The sequence below is a fragment of the Bombina bombina genome, chromosome 6 (assembly GCF_027579735.1).
Source record: "Bombina bombina isolate aBomBom1 chromosome 6, aBomBom1.pri, whole genome shotgun sequence".
NCBI lineage: Eukaryota > Metazoa > Chordata > Amphibia > Anura > Bombinatoridae > Bombina > Bombina bombina.
Genome location: NC_069504.1, coordinates 1,140,378,511 through 1,140,403,135, shown reverse-complemented (window position 1 = coordinate 1,140,403,135; position 24,625 = coordinate 1,140,378,511). Strand labels below are relative to the sequence as shown.

General features: G+C 39.9%; 1 protein-coding gene across 1 annotated transcript in view; it reads right to left on the bottom strand.

Annotated features, from left to right (window-relative positions):
- Window positions 1-24,625, bottom strand: part of LOC128664925 (glycogen [starch] synthase, liver) — a gene marked incomplete at its 3' end in the record, with an annotated part of 204,886 nt that overhangs the window by 179,046 nt on the left and 1,215 nt on the right.

Genomic DNA, 24,625 nt, shown 5'->3' with positions numbered 1-24,625 from the left:
GTATTATAAGCACAAGAATAGGAGTGCTACTGATTTAACTTGTAATATAAGCACAAGAATAGGAGCGCTATTGATTTACTTGTAATATAAGCACAAGAATAGGAGTGCTACTGACATGACTTGTTATATAAGCACAAGCATAGGAGTGCTACTGATTTAACTTGTAATATAAGCACAAGAATAGGAGCGCTACTGATTTAACTTGTAATATAAGCACAAGAATAGGAGTGCTACTGATTTAACTTGTAATATAAGCACAAGAATAGGAGTGCTACTGATTTAACTTGTAATATAAGCACAAGAATAGGAGAGCTACTGATTTAACTTGTAATATAAGCACAAGAATAGGAGCGCTATTGATTTAACTTGTAATATAAGCACAAGAATAGGAGCGCTATTGATTTAACTTGTAATATAAGCACAAGAATAGGAGTGCTACTGATTTAACTTGTAATATAAGCACAAGAATAGGAGTGCTACTGATTTAACTTGTAATATAAGCACAAGAATAGGAGAGCTACTGATTTAACTTGTAATATAAGCACAAGAATAGGAGCGCTATTGATTTACTTGTAATATAAGCACAAGAATAGGAGTGCTACTGACATGACTTGTTATATAAGCACAAGCATAGGAGTGCTACTGATTTAACTTGTAATATAAGCACAAGAATAGGAGCGCTACTGATTTAACTTGTAATATAAGCACAAGAATAGGAGTGCTACTGATTTAACTTGTAATATAAGCACAAGAATAGGAGTGCTACTGATATAACTAGTATTATAAGCACAAGAATAGGAGTGCTACTGATTTAACTTGTAATATAAGCACAAGAATAGGAGCGCTATTGATTTACTTGTAATATAAGCACAAGAATAGGAGTGCTACTGACATGACTTGTTATATAAGCACAAGCATAGGAGTGCTACTGATTTAACTTGTAATATAAGCACAAGAATAGGAGCGCTACTGATTTAACTTGTAATATAAGCACAAGAATAGGAGTGCTACTGATTTAACTTGTAATATAAGCACAAGAATAGGAGTGCTACTGATTTAACTTGTAATATAAGCACAAGAATAGGAGAGCTACTGATTTAACTTGTAATATAAGCACAAGAATAGGAGCGCTATTGATTTAACTTGTAATATAAGCACAAGAATAGGAGCGCTATTGATTTAACTTGTAATATAAGCACAAGAATAGGAGTGCTACTGATTTAACTTGTAATATAAGCACAAGAATAGGAGTGCTACTGATTTAACTTGTAATATAAGCACAAGAATAGGAGTGCTACTGATTTAACTTGTAATATAAGCACAAGAATAGGAGAGCTACTGATTTAACTTGTAATATAAGCACAAGAATAGGAGCGCTATTGATTTAACTTGTAATATAAGCACAAGAATAGGAGCGCTACTGATTTAACTTGTAATATAAGCAGAAGAATAGGCGCGCTACTGATTTAACTTGTAATATAAGCACAAGAATAGGAGTGCTACTGATTTAACTTGTAATATAAGCACAAGAATAGGAGCGCTATTGATTTAACTTGTAATATAAGCACAAGAATAGGAGCGCTACTGATTTAACTTGTAATATAAGCACAAGAATAGGAGCGCTACTGATTTAACTTGTAATATAAGCACAAGAATAGGAGCGCTACTGATTTAACTTGCCCGGTGTTTTCACTTAATAGTGCTTATACTTTTGTATCCAACTTGTGATCAAAGCCTAAATGTCATTAATTCATCTACTCCCTGGTTCTCAAGGCTCTGAGTGCAGCTGAATAGTGATGTCCCGAACTGTTCACCCGCGAACGGTTCACAGCGAACATAGCTTGTTCGCGTTCGCGTTTGTGGGCGAACACATGGCGATGTTCGATCCGCCCCTATGTGTCATCATTGTGGAAACTTTGACCCTTTATGTCACAGCCGCCTGACACATTAGAGCCAATCAACATCAGACACTCCCTCACAGACACTCCCAGCTACTCGGAATCCGCCATTTTAGACTCATAACGACCTTGCTTTTTTAATGAGAGGACGTGTTGTGTTTTCGCTCCTGACATTAATAGTAAAAACATAGCTAGGCTAGTGTATTTACAGTCCAGAAGGACTCCACTCATCTCTGCTGCAAGCACAGCACCCCAAAAAGCCCTTTTTAGGGCTATATTTCGTGCCGTTTTTTTTCTTTTGTTTGTTTTTTTTTTATTAGCATTTGCCTGGCTTTCAGCTGTGTGTTTAAGGCTCACAGCATATGCTGTGACTACTGCCACCACTGATATCTCCCTAACAACATTAGTTTAAATTTAACTAACCCAAAAATATAATTATTTTTCTAGTGTAATTTTTTTTCATTTTCTATCAGGCCAGTGTCACACAGCATATACTCTGGTTCATTGCTCTGTGCCAGCCAGCAGCCAGCAGTGTTAATATCCGTTTATAACATTATTTTTAATTTAAAAAAAAAACACAAAAAAATATTTTTCTAGTGTAATCTAATTACATTTACTATCATGCCTGTGTCTGTCAGGCTCACTCAGCATTAATATACCTCTTTTTTTTCAGTCTTTTGGTTAATTGGTCTGTGCCAGGCAGCCACCCAGCACTCATATCTATTTTTCTTTCACCTTAATTTTAATATAAAAAAAAAAAAAGTTTAAATTTGTTTGCTAGTGTAATCAAATCTAATTTTCTATCCGGCCTGTGTGTTTTGCTGACATACAGAGCCTACTGTGTTTACTTGCTGCCCTCCCTAGTCTATGAGCCACGACTCATATGTGTTTAACCTTTTTTTAATTCCCCCCCCAAAAAAATAATTTCAATCATTTTTCTAGTGTAATCTAATAGTATTTTCTATCAGGCGTGTGTGTATCCGACATACATAGCCTACTGTTTTTAATAGCTGCCCTTCCAAGGCTATCAGCCACGACTCATATGTATGTGCTTAACCTTTTTCTTAAAATTTCCAAAAAAAAGTCTTTAAATCATTATGCTAGTGTAATCTAATTGTATTTTCTATCAGGCCTGTGTCTAACTGTCTATCTGACTTACACAGCATACTGTTGTTATAATTGCTGCCCTACGTAGCAGCCAGCCAGTGCGACCACTCATAGAGTCATATGTGCATTGCACTTCTTAACATAATTTTAATATTAAAATCTAAAATTTTAAAATATTTTGCTAGTGTAATGTAACTTAATTTTCTATCAGTCCTGTGTTTTTGTCACTTACACAGCATACTGTGTTAAATTACTGCCCTACCTACCATCCACGACTCATATCTGCCAGCCTGTCTGCCAGGCCCAAGTAGCCAATTAGTGGCACCAATCACAATTCTTGTAACAGTAATACAAATAAAAAAAATCATAATTTTTTGGACTGCAAATATTCAGTCTCCTAGGGCCATTGAATTTCATTTACCTCCTGCCTGCCACTGCCAGCCTTTTGTGCCAGGCCGTCTAGCCAACTATTTACACCAATCATAATTGTTGTCACAGTCAGACAGTATAGTTATTAATTTAAATAAAAAAATTTTTTTAGTGTTGATCTTAACCCTCAGTTTGCTCGTGCCTTTGAATTGCACTTTTCTACAGCCTTCCAAGCCTGTGTGCCAGGCCTACTTAAAAAATATTTACACCAATCATATTTGTTGTGACAGTATTCTAATAATTAAAAATTAAAAATTTTGGTAATAGTTGCTGTGATTTGAATCGTCAGTTTGCTGGTGCCATTGAAACGCACATTCCTCCTGCCTTGCAGCCTGCTGTGAGCCAGGCCCCTACCTAGCCAATTGTTGTCAGCAATCATATTTCTGTTAACAGTATTGCAAAAATTGTCAATCATCACTGTTTAGACTGTCAGTAATCAGTCTCCTAGTGTTCTTGAATTGCATCTCCCTCCTGCCTGCCATCCTTTTGTGCCAGGCCGTCTTGACAACTATTTACACCAATCCTAATTTTTTGTCACAGTATAGTTACTAATTATAATTAAAAAAATCTTTATTGTTGATGATCTTAACCCTCAGTTTGCTCGTGCCTTTGAATTCAGTTGTCTGCAGCCTTCCAAGCCTGTGTGCCAGGCCTACTTAAAAAATATTTACACCAATCATATTTGTTGTGACAGTATTCTAATAATTAAAAATTAAAATTTTTGGTAATAGTTGCTGTGATTTGAATCGTCAGTTTGCTGGTGCCATTGAAACGCACTTTCCTGCTGCCTTGCAGCCTGCTGTGAGCCAGGCCCCCACCTAGCCAATTGTTGTCAGCAATCATATTTCTGTTAACAGTATTGCAAAAATTGTCAATCATCACTGTTTAGACTGTCAGTAATCAGTCTCCTAGTGTCCTTGAATTGCATCTCCCTCCTGCCTGCCATCCTTTTGTGCCAGGCCGTCTTGCCAACTATTTACACCAATCCTAATTTTTTGTCACAGTATAGTTACTAATTATAATTAAAAAAATCTTTATTGTTGATGATCTTAACCCTCAGTTTGCTCGTGCCTTTGAATTCAGTTGTCTACAGCCTTCCAAGCCTGTGTGCCAGGCCTCCTTAAAAAATATTTACACCAATCATATTTGTTGTGACAGTATTCTAATAATTAAAAGTTAAAATTTTTGGTAATAGTTGCTGTGATTTGAATCGTCAGTTTGCTGGTGCCATTGAAACGCACTTTCCTGCTGCCTTGCAGCCTGCTGTGAGCCAGGCCCCCACCTAGCCAATTGTTGTCAGCAATCATATTTCTGTTAACAGTATTGCAAAAATTGTCAATCATCACTGTTTAGACTGTCAGTAATCAGTCTCCTAGTGTCCTTGAATTGCATCTCCCTCCTGCCTGCCATCCTTTTGTGCCAGGCCGTCTTGCCAACTATTTACACCAATCTTAATTTTTTGTCACAGTATAGTTACTAATTAAAATTAAAAAAATCTTTATTGTTGATGATCTTAACCATCAGTTTGCTCGTGCCTTTGAATTGCAGTTTTCTACAGCCTTCCAAGCCTGTGTGCCAGGCCTACTTAAAAAATATTTACACCAATCATATTTGTTGTGACAGTATTCTAATAATTAAAAATTAAAATTTTTGGTAATAGTTGCTGTGATTTGAATCGTCAGTTTGCTGGTGCCATTGAAACGCACTTTCCTGCTGCCTTGCAGCCTGCTGTGAGCCAGGCCCCCACCTAGCCAATTGTTGTCAGCAATCATATTTCTGTTAACAGTATTGCAAAAATTGTCAATCATCACTGTTTAGACTGTCAGTAATCAGTCTCCTAGTGTCCTTGAATTGCATCTCCCTCCTGCCTGCCATCCTTTTGTGCCAGGCCGTCTTGCCAACTATTTACACCAATCCTAATTTTTTGTCACAGTATAGTTACTAATTATAATTAAAAAAATCTTTATTGTTGATGATCTTAACTCTCAGTTTGCTCGTGCCTTTGAATTCAGTTGTCTACAGCCTTCCAAGCCTGTGTGCCAGGCCTCCTTAAAAAATATTTACACCAATCATATTTGTTGTGACAGTATTCTAATAATTAAAAATTAAAATTTTTGGTAATAGTTGCTGTGATTTACATCGTCAGTTTGCTGGTGCCATTGAAACGCACTTTCCTGCTGCCTTGCAGCCTGCTTTGAGCCAGGCCCCCACCTAGCCAATTGTTGTCAGCAATCATATTTCTGTTAACAGTATTGCAAAAATTGTCAATCATCACTGTTTAGACTGTCAGTAATCAGTCTCCTAGTGTCCTTGAATTGCATCTACCTCCTGCCTGCCATCCTTTTGTGCCAGGCCGTCTTGCCAACTATTTACACCAATCCTAATTTTTTGTCACAGTATAGTTACTAATTATAATTAAAAAAATCTTTATTGTTGATGATCTTAACCCTCAGTTTGCTCGTGCCTTTGAATTCAGTTGTCTACAGCCTTCCAAGCCTGTGTGCCAGGCCTCCTTAAAAAATATTTACACCAATCATATTTGTTGTGACAGTATTCTAATAATTAAAAATTAAAATTTTTGGTAATAGTTGCTGTGATTTGAATCGTCAGTTTGCTGGTGCCATGGAAACGCACTTTCCTGCTGCCTTGCAGCCTGCTGTGAGCCAGGCCCCCACCTAGCCAATTGTTGTCAGCAATCATATTTCTGTTAACAGTATTGCAAAAATTGTCAATTATCACTGTTTAGACTGTCAGTAATCAGTCTCCTAGTGTCCTTGAATTGCATCTCCCTCCTGCCTGCCATCCTTTTGTGCCAGGCCGTCTTGCCAACTATTTACACCAATCTTAATTTTTTGTCACAGTATAGTTACTAATTAAAATTAAAAAAATCTTTATTGTTGATGATCTTAACCCTCAGATTGCTTGTGCCTTTGAATTGCAGTTTTCTACAGCCTTCCAAGCCTGTGTGCCAGGCCTACTTAAAAAATATTTACACCAATCATATTTGTTGTGACAGTATTCTAATAATTAAAAATTAAAATTTTTGGTAATAGTTGCTGTGATTTGAATCGTCAGTTTGCTGGTGCCATTGAAACGCACTTTCCTGCTGCCTTGCAGCCTGCTGTGAGCCAGGCCCCCACCTAGCCAATTGTTGTCAGCAATCATATTTCTGTTAACAGTATTGCAAAAATTGTCAATCATCACTGTTTAGACTGTCAGTAATCAGTCTCCTAGTGTCCTTGAATTGCATCTCCCTCCTGCCTGCCATCCTTTTGTGCCAGGCCGTCTTGCCAACTATTTACACCAATCCTAATTTTTTGTCACAGTATAGTTACTAATTATAATTAAAAAAATCTTTATTGTTGACGATCTTAACCCTCAGTTTGCTCGTGCCTTTGAATTGCACTTTTCTACAGCCTTCCAAGCCTGTGTGCCAGGCCTACTTAAAAAATATTTACACCAATCATATTTGTTGTGACAGTATTCTAATAATTAAAAATTAAAATTTTTGGTAATAGTTGCTGTGATTTGAAACCTCAGTTTGCTGGTGCCATTGAATAGCACTTTCCTCCTGCCTTGCAGCCTGCTGTGAGCCAGGCCCACCTAGCCAATTGTTGTCAGCAATCATATTTCTTTTAACAGTATTGCAAAAATTGTCAATCATCACTGTTTTGACTGTCATTAATCAGTCTCCTAGTGTCCTTGAATTGCATCTCCCTTCTGCCTGCCATCCTTTTGTGCCAGGCCGTCTTGCCAACTATTTACACCAATCCTAATTGTTGTCACAGTATAGTTACTAATTTAAATAAAAAAAATCTTTATTGTTGATCTTAATCCTCATTTTGCTTGTGCCATTGAATTGCACTTTTCTACTGCCTGCCAGCCTGTGTGCCAGGCCCAACTATCCAATTAGTGCTAGCAATCATATTTCTTTTAACAGTATTGCAAAATTTGTCAATCAACACTGTTTTGACTGTCAATCTGCAGTCTACTAGTGCCCTTGAATTGCATTTTCCTCCTGCCTGCCTGCCTGCCTGTGTGCCAGTCCCAACTAGCCAATTAGTGCCACCACTCATATTTATTGTAACAGGATTGGAATTTTTGTTAATCATAACTGTTTTGACTGTGATTCTTCAGTCTCCTAGTGCCATTGAATTGCAGTTTCCTTTCTCCCAGCGTGTGTGCCAGACAGGCTCATTTGCCAAATAGTGCCAAACAATCATATTTGTTGCCACAGTACTAGTAATATTTCAAAAAATTAACAATTTGTGATTTTTAAAACATCTGTCTTTTTTGTTGTTGTCAGTCTCACAGCGTATACTGTGCCCACTTTCACAGTGCCACCACTCAATTGGTGTAATAGTATTGTTAGTGTCCATTTAAAAAAAAAATGACAGGCAGAGGCAGGCCACCCCGCAGGTTCCGTGGTCGTGGTCGTGGTGCTGTGATTCCTTTAGACCCTACAAATATGCACATTGTTCAGACGCCGGGTGCCAGGGGGGATGCAAAAACTTCTGAGGAGGACCTAGTTGAATGGCTAACACAGGAAACCCAATCTTCTTCAGCTTCTGCTGCTAGTCCTCCTAACCTTGACGCACCATCTAAGTCCAGCTGTGCTTTGGGCAGGTCTCAAGTGACCAGTGACACTCCGCCGCCTGTCGCCACCACCAACACTAGCACCACAGCCGCTTCACTTGATCTGTCACAGGAGTTATTGACACATCATTTTGAAGAAATGAGTGATGCGCAACCATCATTGACAGAGGATGTAGATAATAGTGATCAGTCTCAGTCAGGCAGCATTACCGACATGGAGGTACGGTGTGATGATGATGGTGATGTTGTACCCGCTGCTGCTTCCTTTCTTGATGTTTCAGATACAAGTGAAGCGGTTGATGATGATGTGTCGGTGGATGTCACGTGGGTGCCTGCTAGAAGAGAAGAAGAAGAGGGGGAAAGTTCAGATGGGGAGACAGAGAGGAGGAGGAGGAAACGATTTGGAAGCACGGGGAGGTCGTCTCAAGGAGCTAGTGGCACAGTCAGACAGCATGCATCGTCACCAGGGTTCAGCCAGACAGCCCGCCGACGCCCATCAACGCATGCTGTTGCCACCACCAGAATGCCGTCATCGCAGAGCTCAGCAGTGTGGCATTTTTTTTGTGTGTCTGCCTCTGACAACAGCGATGCCATTTGCAACCTGTGCCAAAAGAAACTGAGTCGTGGGAAGTCCAACAGCCACCTAGGTACAACTGCTTTGTGAAGGCACATGGTCTCCCATCACAAAGGCCGATGGGAAGAACACATGAGTAGAAGCAGCACACAAAGTGAAAGCCGCCCTCCTCCTCCTGCTCCAGCATCTTCAGCCACGTCAACCAGTGCTGTCCTCCTTGCCCCCTCTCAACCATCCTCCACTCAGTCTCTCTTACGTAGCAGTTCCTGGTCATCTGCCCACAGTCAGGTGTCTGTCAAGGACATGTTTGAGCGTAAGAAGCCAATTTCTCAAAGTCACCCCCTTGCCCGGCGTCTGACAGCTGGCTTGTCTGAACTCTTAGCCCGCCAGCTTTTACCATACAAGCTGGTGGAGTCTGATGCTTTCAAAAAATTTGTATCTATTGGGACACCGCAGTGGAAGGTACCTGGTAGAAATTTATTTTCACAAAAGGCAATCCCAAACCTGTACTCTGTTGTGAGAAAGGAAGTTATGGCATGTCTGGCACACAGCGTTGGGGCAAGGGTCCATATGACCACGGATAGCTGGTCTGCAAAGCATGGTCAGGGCAGGTATATCACCTACACTGCGCATTGGGTAAACCTGCTGACTTCTGACAAGCATGGAATGCGTGGCTCTGCAGAAGAGTTGGTGACACCGCCACGACTTGCAGGCAGGCCTGCTGCTACCTCCTCTACTCCTCCTACTCCATCCTCTTCCATAACCTCTTCCTCGGCTGAGTCCTCTTCAACTTCTGCGTCTTGCTCCACATCTATGGCACCCCCCCAGCTCCCCAGGTACTATGCTACAACAATTGGAGGATTGGACAAACGACTGGGATCTAAAGTTTAACACAGCAAAGTGTAAAATAATGCATTTAGGGAAGAAAAATCCAAATGTTAATTACAGACTCAATGACACTTTACTGACTGTTACAGACGAGGAACAGGACTTGGGAATTATTATTTCAGATGATTTAAAACTTAGTAAACAATGTAGTAAGGCAGCGAGTAAGGCTAGCAGAATGCTTGGATGTATTGGTAGAGGTATTTGCAGCAGAAATAGTAAGGTTCTTATGCCACTTTATAGATCATTAGTTAGGCCTCATCTTGAGTATTGTGTGCAGTTCTGGAGGCCATATCTTCAGAAGGATATTAACAAACTTGAATCTGTGCAAAGGAGGGCTACCAAAATGGTACATGGTCTAAAAAATAAAACTTACCAGGATAGGCTCAATGACCTAAATATGTATAGCTTAGAGGAGAGAAGGGAAAGAGGTGATATGATAGCAACTTTCAAGTACATTAAAGGGTTTAGTAAAACTGAGGCTGTGGGTATTTTACATAAAATGGAAAATTCAAGAACAAGGGGTCATGAGCTCAAGCTAAAGGGTAGTAGATTCAGGAGTAATTTGAGGAAGCACTTCTTTACAGAAAGAGTGATTGATTTATGGAATAAACTTCCTCAAGAGGTAGTAGCAACAAACACTGTGGGGGACTTTAAAAATGCATGGGACAAGCATAGGGCTATCCTACGAACTAGATAAGTTTATACTGTTAGGTAAGGTGGGGCAGACTTGCTGGGCCTATGGCTCTTATCTGCCGTCAATATCTATGTTTCTATGTTTCTATGTTTCTATGTTTCTATGTTTCTATGTTTCTATGTTTCTATGTTTCTATGTTACATCCCGGGTACGGCAGTGTCACGCCGTCTTGGGGTTGACTTGCCTGAAAGCGGAGAGTCACACCACACCAGCACTCCTGACCGCCCTGAACGCACAGGTGGATCAGTGGCTTACTCCGCACCAACTGGAGATTGGCAAGGTTGTTTCTGACAATGGAAGTAATTTGGTGGCGGCATTGAAATTGGGCAAGTTGACACATGTGCCGTGCATGGCACATGTGTGTAATCTGATTGTACAACGATTTGTCCATAAGTACCCAGGCTTACAGGACGTCCTGAAGCAGGCCAGGAAGGTGTGTGGCCATTTCAGGCGTTCCTACACGGCCATGGCGCACTTGTCTGATATCCAGCGTCGAAACAACCTGCCAGTGAGGCGCTTGATTTGCGACTGCCCGACACGGTGGAATTAAACACTCCTAATGTTTGACCGCCTGCTCCAACAAGAAAAAGCTGTTAATGAGTATTTGTATGACCGGGGTGCTAGGACAGCCTCTGGGGAGCTGGGGATATTTTTGCCAAATTACTGGACGCTCATGCGCAATGCCTGTAGGCTCATGCGTCCTTTTGAGGAGGTGACAAACCTTGTCAGTCGCACCGAAGGCACCATCAGCGACATCATACCATTTGTTTTCTTCCTGGAGCGTGCCCTGCGAAGAGTGCTGGATCAGGCAGTAGATGAGCGTGAAGAGGAAGAGTTGTGGTGTCCATCACCCCCACAAACAGCCGAATCAGCATTGCTTGCTGGACCTGCGGCAACGCAGGAAGAGGATTGTGAGGAAGAGGAGTCAGAGGAGGAATGTGGCTTTGGGGAGGATGAGGAGGAGGAAGACCAAGCACAACAGTCATCCCAGGGTGCTAGTTGTTGTCACCTCTCAGGTACCCGTGGTGTTGTACGTGGCTGGGGGGAAGAAGATACCATCAGTGAGATCAGTGAGGAGGAGGAACGCGACATGATTAGCTCAGCATCCAACCTTGTTCAAATGGGTTCTTTCATGCTGTCGTGCCTGTTGAGGGACCCTCATATAAAAAAGCTGAAGGAGAACGACCTGTACTGGGTGTCCACGCTCCTCGACCCCCGGTATAAGCATAAAGTGCCTGAAATGTTACCAAATTCCCACAAGTCGGAAAGGATGGAGCATTTTCATAATAAATTAAAAACTATGCTTTATACAGCGTATAAGGGTGATGTCACAGCACCACGGGAATGTAACAGGGGAAGAGATGAAATTAATCCTCCTCCTCCCACAACCACGGTGGCAAGGACCGGGCGCTTTCCTGACGTCTTGTTGATGGAGGACATGCGTACCTTTTTAACTCCCATGCACCATCAGAGCCTTTCGGGATCCAGCCTTAGAGAAAGACTCAACCGACAGGTAGCAGACTACCTAGCTTTAACTGCAGATCTCGACACTCTCAGGAGCGATGGACCCCTTGACTACTGGGTGTGCAGGCTGGACTTGTGGCCTGAGCTATCCTAATTTGCAATGGAACTTCTGGCCTGCCCCGCTTCAAGTGTCCTGTCCGAAAGGACTTTTAGTGCAGCAGGAGGTTTTGTCACTGAGAAGAGAAGTCGCCTAGGTCAAAAAAGCTTTGACTATCTCACTTTTATAAAAATGAATGAGGGCTGGATCCCGAAGGGACTGACATTGGGTGATACATTTGAATAAAAAACTACTGATGATGATATGAGCTGCCTTGGGCTACAACTGTTACACAGGCTGGCCTTTTTTTCTTGGTTATAAAGATGGAGGACTTGCTTGACTTATCCGCCAACAACTAGTGTTCAAGCCACAAGCTTTTCGGGCACTTTATAAATGTTTTACAAACATCGATTTTTCTGGCCGCTGCTACAGCAGTTGCTCCAACAATACCCCAATGTTTCAGTCATTTGTACATTTCTAATTTTTCTGGCCTCTGCTGCATCTCTGTGGGTACAAAACTCAAATAAAAAAAATAAGGCACATAACACTAGTGATTAAACTGTTACTAATTGTACAACTTTACACACCACTCATATCCGGTGGACCATTCAATTGAACGCAAAATGCAACAAATTTGAAAGAGTAGGACCGACCAAGCATCTTTATCCGTCTCTTGGTTGATCTAAATTATCTCCGTGTTCCATCTATGACATACCTGTACTCTATTGTGCAAAAGGGTGGCATATGTTTTGTTTCATGCTGTTGTGCCTGTTGCGGGTCGTGGCCCATGATATAAAAAGGCTGAAGGAGAACGACCTGTAGCAATGGTTGCCCCATCCAGTTTTTATAAAAATGTTCCTGGTTCCTCTCAATTATCTTTGGGTTTCTAAAATGGATGCCATACCTGTACTCGCTTGTGCAAAAGGATGGCATATGTGGTGGTGTTTCCTGCAGTTGTTTCTGTTGAGGGTGCTGGACTCTCTTATAAAAAAGCTGAAGGTGAACGACCTGGAGTGGGAGTCCAAGCATGGTTTTTGGTGCTATTTCACTTTTACAAACAATTATCTGTCGTTTTCACAAATCAATGCCGTACCAGTACTCTATTGTTCCAAAGTATGCCATATGTTCTCTTTCCTGCTTGTATTTTGTTTGAGGGTCCTGGACACTCTTATAAAAAGGCCTAAGGTGAAAGAGGTGTACTGGGTGTCCACTCATTTTTATTTTCTATTTCTCATTTGACCAAAATTATCTCTGGTTTTGTAAAATCAATGCCGTACCTGTACTTTATTGTTCAAAAGGATGCCATACGTCCTCTTTCCTGCTGGTGTTTTTTTTGAGTGTCCAGGACCATCTTATAAAAAGGCCTAAGGAGAAAGAGGTGTACTGGTTGGCCACTCATTGTTATTTTTCTATTGAACAATTGACCAAAATGATCTCTGTGTTTGTAAAATCAATGCTGTACCTGTACTCTATTGTTCAGAAGGATGCCATACGTCCTCTTTCCTGCTGGTTTTTTTTTTGAGGGTCCAGGACCCTCTTATAAAAAGGCCTAAGGAGAAAGAGGTGTACTGGCTGTCCATCGAATCATTTTTTTTATTCAAATTTACATTTTAAAAAAAAATTCTATGGGTTTCTAAAATCTATGCCTTTCCTGTACTCTATTGTTCAAAAGTATGCCATATGTCCTCTTTCCTGCTGGTTTTTTGTTTGAGGGTCCTGGACCCTCTTATAAAAAGGCATTATGGATAAAGAATTGTACCTGGTGACTGTCCATCCAATCATTTTTTTTAATTCAAATTCACGGTTGCAACAAATTATCCCCGGGTTTCTAAAATCAATGCCTTTCCTATAATCTTTTTTTCACAAAGGATGCCATATGTCCTCTTTCCTACTGCTGGTTTTGTTGAGTGTCCTGGAGCCTCTGCTAAAAAGGCCGAAGGATAAAGAAGTGTACTGGGTGTCTATTCAATGTTTTTTGTAGATTTCACATGTGTATCTTATTTTTTCTGTCTTTCAAAAATCAATGCCTTTCCTGTAATCTATTTTTCAAAAGGATGCCATATGTCCTCTTTCATGCTGTTCTTTCTGTTGAGGCTCTGGGACACTCTTTTAAAAAGGCCTAAGGATAAAGAAGTGTACTGGGTGTCCAATCAATGTTTTTTTTCTATTTCCCGGGTCATATAACTGATCTCTGTGTTTCTACAATCAATGCCTTTCCTGTAATCTAATTTTCAAAAGTATGCCATATTTCCTCTTTCCTGCTGGTGTTTTTTTTGAGGGTCCAGGACCCTCTTATAAAAAGGCCTAAGGAGAAAGTGGTGTACTGGGTGTCCATCGAATCATTTTTTTGATTCAAATTTACATTTGCAAAAAATTATCTATGGGTTTCTAAAATCAATGCCTTTCCTGTACTCTTACTGTATTGTTAAAAAGTATGCCATATGTCCCCTTTCCTGCTGGTGTTTTGTTTGAGGGTCCTGGACCCTCTTATAAAAAGGCCTAGGGAGAAAGAATTGTACTGGGTGTCCATCCAACCATTTTTTTTATTCAAATTCACGGTTGCAACAAATTATCCCCGGGTTTCTAAAATCAATGCCTTTCCTATAATCTTTTTTTTCACAAAGGATGCCATATGTCCTCTTTCCTACTGCTGGTTTTGTTGAGTGTCCTGGAGCCTCTGCTAAAAAGGCCGAAGGATAAAGAAGTGTACTGGGTGTCTATTCAATGTTTTTTTAGATTTCACATGTGTATCTTATTTTTTCTGTCTTTCAAAAATCAATGCCTTTCCTGTAATCTATTTTTCAAAAGGATGCCATATGTCCTCTTTCATGCTGTTCTTTCTGTTGAGGCTCCGGGACACTCTTCTAAAAAGGCCTAAGGATAAATAAGTGTACTGGGTGTATAATCTATGTTTTTTTAGATTTCACGGTTGCAACTAATGATCTCTGTGTTTCTAAAATCAATGCCTTTCCTATCTATAATCATTTTTTTCAAAAGGATGCCATATGTCCTCTTTCCTGCTGCTGGTTTTGTGGAGGGTCCTGGAGCCTCTGCTAAAAAGGCCTAAGGATAAAGAAGTGTACTGGGTGTATAATCTATTTTTTTTTAGATTCCAAGTTTGCAAAAAATTATCCACGGGTTTCTAAAATCAATGCCTTTCCAGTAATCTATTATTCACAAGGATGCCATATGTACTTTTTGATGCTGTTGTTTCGGTTGAGGCTCCGGGAGCCTCTTATTAAAAAGCCCTAATGAAAAATAAGTGTACTGGGTGTCTAATCAATGTTTTTTTCGATTTACCGTTTGCAACTAATGATCTCTGTGTTTCTGAAATCAATGCCTTTCCTATAATCATTTTTTCCAAAGGATGCCATATGTCCTCTTTCCTGCTGCTGGTTTTGTCGAGGGTCCTGGAGCCTCTGCTGCGCATAATAAAGAAAAAAAATAATAATTTAACTTGACATAATAACTGAGGCATGACTTCAGGAGTCAGGTGTGGTCGTAGGTAGTGGTTGTTGTTAGAAGATTATTTTTATTGCAAATTGCAATTGCCACAGCGTGCATAAAATGTGCGTCACTAGTCCAAATTGTTATTTTTTTTTTTTTTCATTCAGGATTAGTTTGGGGTACGGCGCAATATTGGAAACGCAAAAAACAGGTCTCCATACCCGTTGATATAAGGGGTGACTACTACTGCTTTTACCAGGCTCCTCTTGGATAGCCCCAGAAAGTGTGACTATGAATCCCAAAAAGAAAATTAAATTAAGGTTGAAAACTAACTCCAAAGTAACTTGTAAGACCTGGAGCTCCTCAAACACACGTCCTACCTTAACAGCTATAGGCTCCACAACCCACAAATCTTAACTTTTTCATGCCAATTGATATTGCCACAGCTGGAACAACAGTAAATAACATGTGCGTCACCACAGTCTCCGAAGCTGTTGTCGGATGTATACAAAAACACTGATAAAGTATTCCTTTAGGAGCGCAAAGAGATGGCTACCGGAACACCAGGAACTTCACAAGAGTGGCTGTATTGTGTTTCTGGTGATGTTTGAGACATCTGGGTAGTGTACAGGGAGGGCAAAAATCGTCTCCATCTCTGTGCACCAAAGGACATGACGTCCTTGTCATCCATAAGCACATGAAATTGCTGGCATTTTTGTTGCTTCAAGAAGTTCATTTTTTGTGGTGATAGATAGTACTGAATTAAATAAACTTTGGTTTCCTACCATACTCAAGACAATCTTGTATTTCAAAATTCGTACTTGCTGTGGGAAACAGTGGCCTGTCCATACCAGGAAGATGATTTAGACAGAAGTAACGAGCTCTGCTTGCAGGTGACACATGTTTATCGTCAATCATCAAAGGGGTTGCGTGCAGAATATGGCTGATGGCCCCTTATTCACATGTTTGTCCAGAGCCACAACATTTGCAAACAGCCAGAAGAAAGGTCGTTTCTCACCAGCCTAAGTTGAGCTTCATTTAACAAATGCTGATATTCAAAAAAATAGACAAACAGTGCCTTAAATAACACATTTGCGATATGGATTCACCAGAGCAAGGTCATTGCAAGTACTAAGTTCCCACGATAACAAAATTAAAATGCCACAACTATGCAATCTTCACCTTCAGATTATTATTGTCACACTCCATTGTACTCCTATGCCCAGCTCCCTGCTCTTGTTTTTGTTGAGGGTCCTGGAGCCTCTGCTGAAAAGGCCTATGGATAATAAAGTGTACTGGGTGTCTGTTCAATTTTTTTTTTTATTTCCCGGTTGCAAGTAATTATCTCAGTGTTTCTAAAATCAATGCCTTTCCTGTAATCTATAATTCAAAAAGATTGACATATGTCCTCTTTCATGCTGTTGTTTCAGTTGCGGCTCCGGGACCCTCGTATTAACAAGGCCTGAGGATAAATAAGTGTAACCGGTGTTTAATGAATGTTTTTTTCTATTACACGGGTCATATAAATGATCTGTGGGTTTCTAAAATCAATGCCTTTCCTGTAATCTTTTATTCAAAAGTATGACATATCTCCTCTTTCATGCTGTTGTTTCGGTTGAGGCTCCGGGACCATCGTATTAAAAAGGCCTGAGCATAAATAAGTGTCACGGGTGTGTAATCAATTTTTTTTTCTAATTTCACGGTTGCAAATAATGATCTGTGGGTTTCTAAAATCAATGCCTTTCCTGTAATCTTTTATTCAAAAGGATGACATATCTCCTCTTTCATGCTGTTGTTTCGGTTGAGGCTCCGGGACCCTCGTATTAAAAAAGGCCTGAGCATAAATAAGTGTCACGGCTGTCTAATCAATGTTTTTGTCTAATTTCACGGTTGCAAATAATGATCTGTGGATTTCTAAAATCAATGCCTTTCCTGTAATCTTTTATTCAAAAGGATGACATATCTCCTCTTTCATGCTGTTGTTTCGGTTGAGGCTCCGGGACCCTCGTATTAAAAAGGCCTGAGCATAAATAAGTGTCACGGCTGTGTAATCAATTTTTTTTTCTAAATTCACGGTTGCAAATAATGATCTGTGGGTTTCTAAAATCAATGCCTTTCCTGTAATCTTTTATTCAAAAGGATGACATATCTCCTCTTTCATGCTGTTGTTTCGGTTGAGGCTCCAGGACCCTCATATAAAAAAAGCGTGAGCATAAATAAGTGTCACGGCTGTGTAATCAATTTTTTTTTCTAAATTCACGGATGCAAATAATGATCTGTGGCTTTCTAAAATCAATGCCTTTCCTGTAATCTTTTATTCAAAAGTATGACATATCTCCTCTTTCATGCTGTTGTTTCGGTTGAGGCTTCGGGACCCTCGTATTAAAAAGGCCTGAGCATAAATAAGTGTCACGGCTGTGTAATCAATTTTTTTTTCTAAATTCACGGTTGCAAATAATGATCTGTGGGTTTCTAAAATCAATGCCTTTCCTGTAATCTTTTATTCAAAAGGATGACATATCTCCTCTTTCATGCTGTTGTTTCGGTTGAGGCTCCAGGACCCTCGTATTAAAAAGGCCTGAGCATAAATAGGTGTCACGGCTGTGTAATCAATTTTTTTTTCTAAATTCACGGTTGCAAATAATGATCTGTGGGTTTCTAAAATTAATGCCTTTCCTGTAATCTTTTATTCAAAAGGATGACATATCTCCTCTTTCATGCTGTTGTTTCGGTTGAGGCTCCAGGAACCTCGTATTAAAAAGGCCTGAGCATAAATAAGTGTGACGGGTGTGTAATCAATTTTTTTTTCTAAATTCACGGTTGCAAATAATGATCTGTGGCTTTCTAAAATCAATGCCTTTCCTGTAATCTTTTATTCAAAAGTATGACATATCTCCTCTTTCATGCTGTTGTTTCGGTTGAGGCTCCGGGACCCTCGTATTAAAAAGGCCTGAGCATAAATAAGTGTCACGGCTGTGTAATCAATTTTTTTTTCTAAATTCACGGTTGCAAATAATGATCTGTGGCTTTCTAAAATCAATGCCTTTCCTGTAATCTTTTATTCAAAAGGATGACATATCTCCTCTTTCATGCTGTTGTTTCGGTTGAGGCTCCGGGACCCTCGTATTAAAAAGGCCTGAGCATAAATAAGTGTCACGGCTGTGTAATCAATTTTTTTTTCAAATTTCACGGTTGCAAATAATGATCTGTGGCTTTCTAAAATCAATGCCTTTCCTGTAATCTTTTATTCAAAAGTATGACATATCTCCTCTTTCATGCTGTTGTTTCGGTTGAGGCTCCAGGACCCTCGTATTAAAAAGGCCTGAGCATAAATAAGTGTCACGGCTGTGTAATCAATTTTTTTTTCTAAATTCACGGTTGCAAATAATGATCTGTGGCTTTCTAAAATCAATGCCTTTCCTGTAATCTTTTATTCAAAAGGATGACATATCTCCTCTTTCATGCTGTTGTTTCGGTTGAGGCTCCGGGACCCTCGTATTAAAAAGGCCTGAGCATAAATAAGTGTCACGGCTGTGTAATCAATTTTTTTTTCAAATTTCACAGTTGCAAATAATGATCTGTGGCTTTCTAAAATCAATGCCTTTCCTGTAATCTTTTATTTAAAAGGATGACATATCTCCTCTTTCATGCTGTTGTTTCGGTTGAGGCTCCGGGACCCTCGTATTAAAAAGGCCTGAGCATAAATAAGTGTCACGGCTGTGTAATCAATTTTTTTTTCTACATTCACGGTTGCAAATAATGATCTGTGGGTTTCTAAAATCAATGCCTTTCCTGTAATCTTTTATTCAAAAGGATGACATATCTCCTCTTTCATGCTGTTGTTTCGGTTGAGGCTCCAGGACCCTCGTATTAAAAAGGCCTGAGCATAAATAAGCGTGACGGATGTGTAATCGATTTTTTTTTCTAAATTCACGGTTGCAAATAATGATCTGTGGCTTTCTAAAATCAATGCCTTTCCTGTAATCTTTTATTCAAAAGGATGACATATCTCCTCTTTCATGCTGTTGTTTCGGTTGAGGCTCCGGGACCCTCGTATTAAAAAGGCCTGAGCATAAATAAGTGTCACGGCTGTGTAATCAATTTTTTTTTCTAAATTCACGGTTGCAAATAATGATCTGTGGGTTTCTAAAATCAATGCCTTTACTGTAATCTTTTATTCAAAAGGATGACAGTACTACCAAAATACAGCCAATGAAGGGCCTTAGGAAGACTGAGCCAAGGTTGGATTGTAGTATTTGGTTAGGCTAATCATGATGGCCATGTAGACCACCACCACCGAGAGTCCTGGAAGTAACAGGGATGATGAGATGAAAGAGCTAAGAATAGTAGAACTTGAAACAACAGAGTTAGCCATGGGTGTTAGTGAAAAAACCGCTTGGCTTTTTTTTGGCTTTGGGTGCGGCTATTCATGCAGGCCATATAGAGCTGACAACATTCGGTGTCGTATCAGCTATTAAACTAATAAGAACAGTACTACCAAAATACAGCCAATGAAGGGCCTTAGGAAGACTGGGCCAAGGTTGGATTGTAGTATTTGGTTAGGCTAATCATGATGGCCATGTAGACCACCACCACCGAGAGTCCTGGAAGTAACAGGGATGATGAGATGAAAGAGCTAAGAATAGTAGAACTTGAAACAACAGAGTTAGCCATGGGTGTTAGTGCAAAACCGCTTGGCTTTTTTTTGGCTTTGGGTGCGGCTATTCATGCAGGCCATATAGAGCTGACAACATTCGGTGTCGTATCAGCTATTAAACTAATAAAAACAGTACTACCAAAATACAGCCAATGAAGGGCCTTAGGAAGACTGGGCCAAGGTTGGATTGTAGTATTTGGTTAGGCTAATCATGATGGCCATGTAGACCACCACCACCGAGAGTCCTGGAAGTAACAGGGATGATGAGATGAAAGAGCTAAGAATAGTAGAACTTGAAACAACAGAGTTAGCCATGGGTGTTAGTGCAAAACCGCTTGGCTTTTTTTTGGCTTTGGGTGCGGCTATTCATGCAGGCCATATAGAGCTGACAACATTCGGTGTCGTATCAGCTATTAAACTAATAAGAACAGTACTACCAAAATACAGCCAATGAAGGGCCTTAGGAAGACTGAGCCAAGGTTGGATTGTAGTATTTGGTTAGGCTAATCATGATGGCCATGTAGACCACCATAGTAATAAGAACAGTACTACCAAAATACAGCCAATGAAGGGCCTTAGGAAGACTGAGCCAAGGTTGGATTGTAGTATTTGGTTAGGCTAATCATGATGGCCATGTAGACCACCACCACCGAGAGTCCTGGAAGTAACAGGGATGATGAGATGAAAGAGCTAAGAATAGTAGAACTTGAAACAACAGAGTTAGCCATGGGTGTTAGTGCAAAACCGCTTGGCTTTTTTTTGGCTTTGGGTGCGGCTATTCATGCAGGCCATATAGAGCTGACAACATTTGGTGTCGTATCAGCTATTAAACTAATAAGAACAGTACTACCAAAATACAGCCAATGAAGGGCCTTAGGAAGACTGGGCCAAGGTTGGATTGTAGTATTTGGTTAGGCTAATCATGATGGCCATGTAGACCACCACCACCGAGAGTCCTGGAAGTAACAGGGATGATGAGATGAAAGAGCTAAGAATAGTAGAACTTGAAACAACAGAGTTAGCCATGGGTGTTAGTGCAAAACTGCTTGGCTTTTTTTTGGCTTTGGGTGCGGCTATTCATGAAGCCATATAGAGCTGACAACATTCGGTGTCGTATCAGCTATTAAACTAATAAGAACAGTACTACCAAAATACAGCCAATGAAGGGCCTTAGGAAGACTGGACCAAGGTTGGACTGTAGTATTTGGTTAGGCTAATCATGATGGCCATGTAGACCACCACCACCGAGAGTCCTGGAAGTAACAGGGATGATGAGATGAAAGTGCTAAGAATAGTACTACTTGAAACAACAGAGTTAGCCATGGGTGTTAATCCAAGACCGCTTGGATTTATTTTTGTATTGGGTGCAGCTAATCATGCAGGCCATATAGAGCTGACAACATTCGGTGTTGTATCAGCTATAAAAATAATAAGAACTGTACTATCAAAATACAGACAATGAAGGGCCTATGAAGACTGAGCAAAGGTTGGATTGTAGTATTTTGTTCGGCTAATCATGATGGCCATGTAGACCGCCCGTAACAGGGATGAAAGTGCTAAGAATAGTACTAATTGAAACAACAGAGTTAGCCATGGGTGTTAGTCTAAGACCACTCGGCTTTTTTTTGGGTTTGGGTGCAGCTAATCATGAAGGACAGATAGACCTGCCACCATTTAGTGTTGTAACAGGTATGAAAATGCAAAGAACAGTACTACATAACACAACCTACTTACCATGGGTCCCAGAACATATGTTTGGTTGTTATATTTTGTAAGGGTAATCATGCAGGCCATATAGACCTCCACCGATAGGGTGAGTATGAGTAACAGCTATTAAAATGCGAAGGACATTACTAATTAACAAAACATAGTTACCATGGGTCGCAGACCAAGAGCAGATGTCTTATTATTATATTTTGTATGGGTAATCATCCAGGCCGTATAGACCTCACCAAATAGGGGGAGTTACAGAGATTAAAGTGCTAAGAATGGTAGTACTTAAAACACAACCTCGTTAAAATAGGTAGCAGACCACATGTCTTATTATTATAATTTTTCAGGGTAATCTGGCAGGCCATATAGAACTCCCACGATAGGGGGGGGGGGGGAACAGGGATTAAAGTGCTAAGAAAAGTACTAATTGACACAAGCTAGTTGGGTCCAAGAACACATGTTTGATTATTAGAATTTATTAGGGTAATTATATATCTAACAAATATATCTATTTCTCTTCTATCGATTCTATCTAACTATCAATCTATGTATATCTATCCTATCTATCACTATCAATCTATCTTCTGTCCGGGATGTTTTGAGACAGCCACTTTGGGAATGTTAGTTGATTTAGACCCATTATGGCTTAAAAGCAGACTCTGCATCAACTATGTAATTTTCCATGGGAGTTTTGCCAGGGATCCCCCTCCAGCATGCAACAGTCCAGGTGTTAGGACCCTTGAAACAACTTTTCCATCACTATTGTGGCCAGAAAGAGTCCTTGTAGGTTTTAAAGTTCGCCTGCCTATTGAATTCAATGGCGGTTCGCGCGGTTTGCGCGTTCGCGAACAATACCGGAAGTTCGAGTCCGCGGTTCGCGAACCGAAAATTTTAGGTTCGCGACATCACTACAGCTGAACTGTCACTTCCTCTATTCCGTCTCATGCTAATCCCTGTTTACATTTGGAACATATTAGTCACCTACCACTTATCTCGGTACTTTTCACTCTGGCAATTTGTAATATTTTAGCTGCAGGATTTGCCTTATTTCTTGGATAAAGGACCAAAATGGATTTTGTTTTTATAACACCAGTGAGCAAATTTTAGCCACATTATTACTAATGCCACACACAAATATACTCACACACATGCATGCACACACATATACATACACCATACACACAAACACACATTCACACACATAAACACACATACAGACACACACACACACAAACATACAAAAACACAAAAATGCACACAAACATACACATATACTCACACACATGCATACATACAGACACACACGCATGCATATACACATATAAATACATACACACACACATTCACATATGCTCATACACATAATCACACACACGTATATACATATACACACACACATATACATAAACACACGCACATACATACACCATACACACACACACACATACATACACCATAGACACATACAGAATCACACACATATACATACATACCCACACACACACACATACACACACATACACACATTCATATACATACACACACATACACACATATATATACATACATACATACACACACACACATATACATACATACACACACATATATACACACACACACATACACATATACACTCACACACTTACACATATATACACACATACACATATACACACACACATATACATACACACACACATACAAACATAGTCATATACATACACACACACATACACATCTACATACACACATTCAAATACATAGACACACATACACACATATACATACACACATATACATACATATACATACATATACACACACACACATATATACACACACACATACACATATACACTCACACACTTACACATATATACACACCCATACACATATACACACACACATACACATATACATACACACACACATACAAACATGGTCATATACATAAACACACACACATATACATACACACACATACAAACATAGTCATATACATACACACACATATACACATATACATACACACATACACACACATATACATACACACACATACAAACATAGTCATATACATACACACACATATATACACATACACATATGCACTCACACACTTACACATATATACACACACATACACATATACACACACACATACACATATACATACACACACACATACAAACATAGTCATATACATACACACACACATACACATATACACATATACATACACACATAAAAACACATATACATACACACACATACAAACATAGTCATATACATACACAAAACTATCAGTTTACTAATACATTATTTCAACAAAACTGCTCCTTTATCTGAATATAGTTTTATTCCATTGAGTTTTGGAGCCTCCTCTGTAAGCACAGACCAGGGTGCAGATAATATAACTAGTGCTGTGCTGCCCTCTTGCTGTCTGTGCTGATCACTGACTCTACATTGCACACATTGACCCCTTGTCTGCAAGAGACAGCAGAAAGAAATTGTACTGAGGTATTTGCAGCCATCTTTAGGAGCCCAGGGGTTAAATGCCCTGTAATTGGCTTTACTTGCTACCGAAACAAAATTAACTTTTGAGCCAATTTGCCCAAGCCCTGAGCTATCGGGGCCCCTCTGTGACCTCCCTACACTGCACTTTGCTTTGAAGCACAGAACATAACAAACTAAATTCTTTTACTAGGATTTCAGTAAATAGACACCTATCAATCTTTAACCACTGCTGCCTGAGCCTTGCATGTGATTACTAGCTGCGTCTGTCAAACTAAAGGCTCATGGCATTAGCTTCCGCATCTCACACTAGTCTTTATCTCAGACCATCTTCAAGAACATGGGTGGCACCTTTTAAGCTGGTTCATTCTGTCCTCTAGCTGTGGATATAAAGTGTCTGTTCTGGTTTTGAGTGTAAGCTTTGTGACACATTTGTTTATAGATATCTTTATATATTATTTATTTCAGTTAATATAATGTATACATTTTTCTCTAGTTCTTTGAGTTTACATTTTGATGTGGCCCTTCATTTAGGAAACTTAGA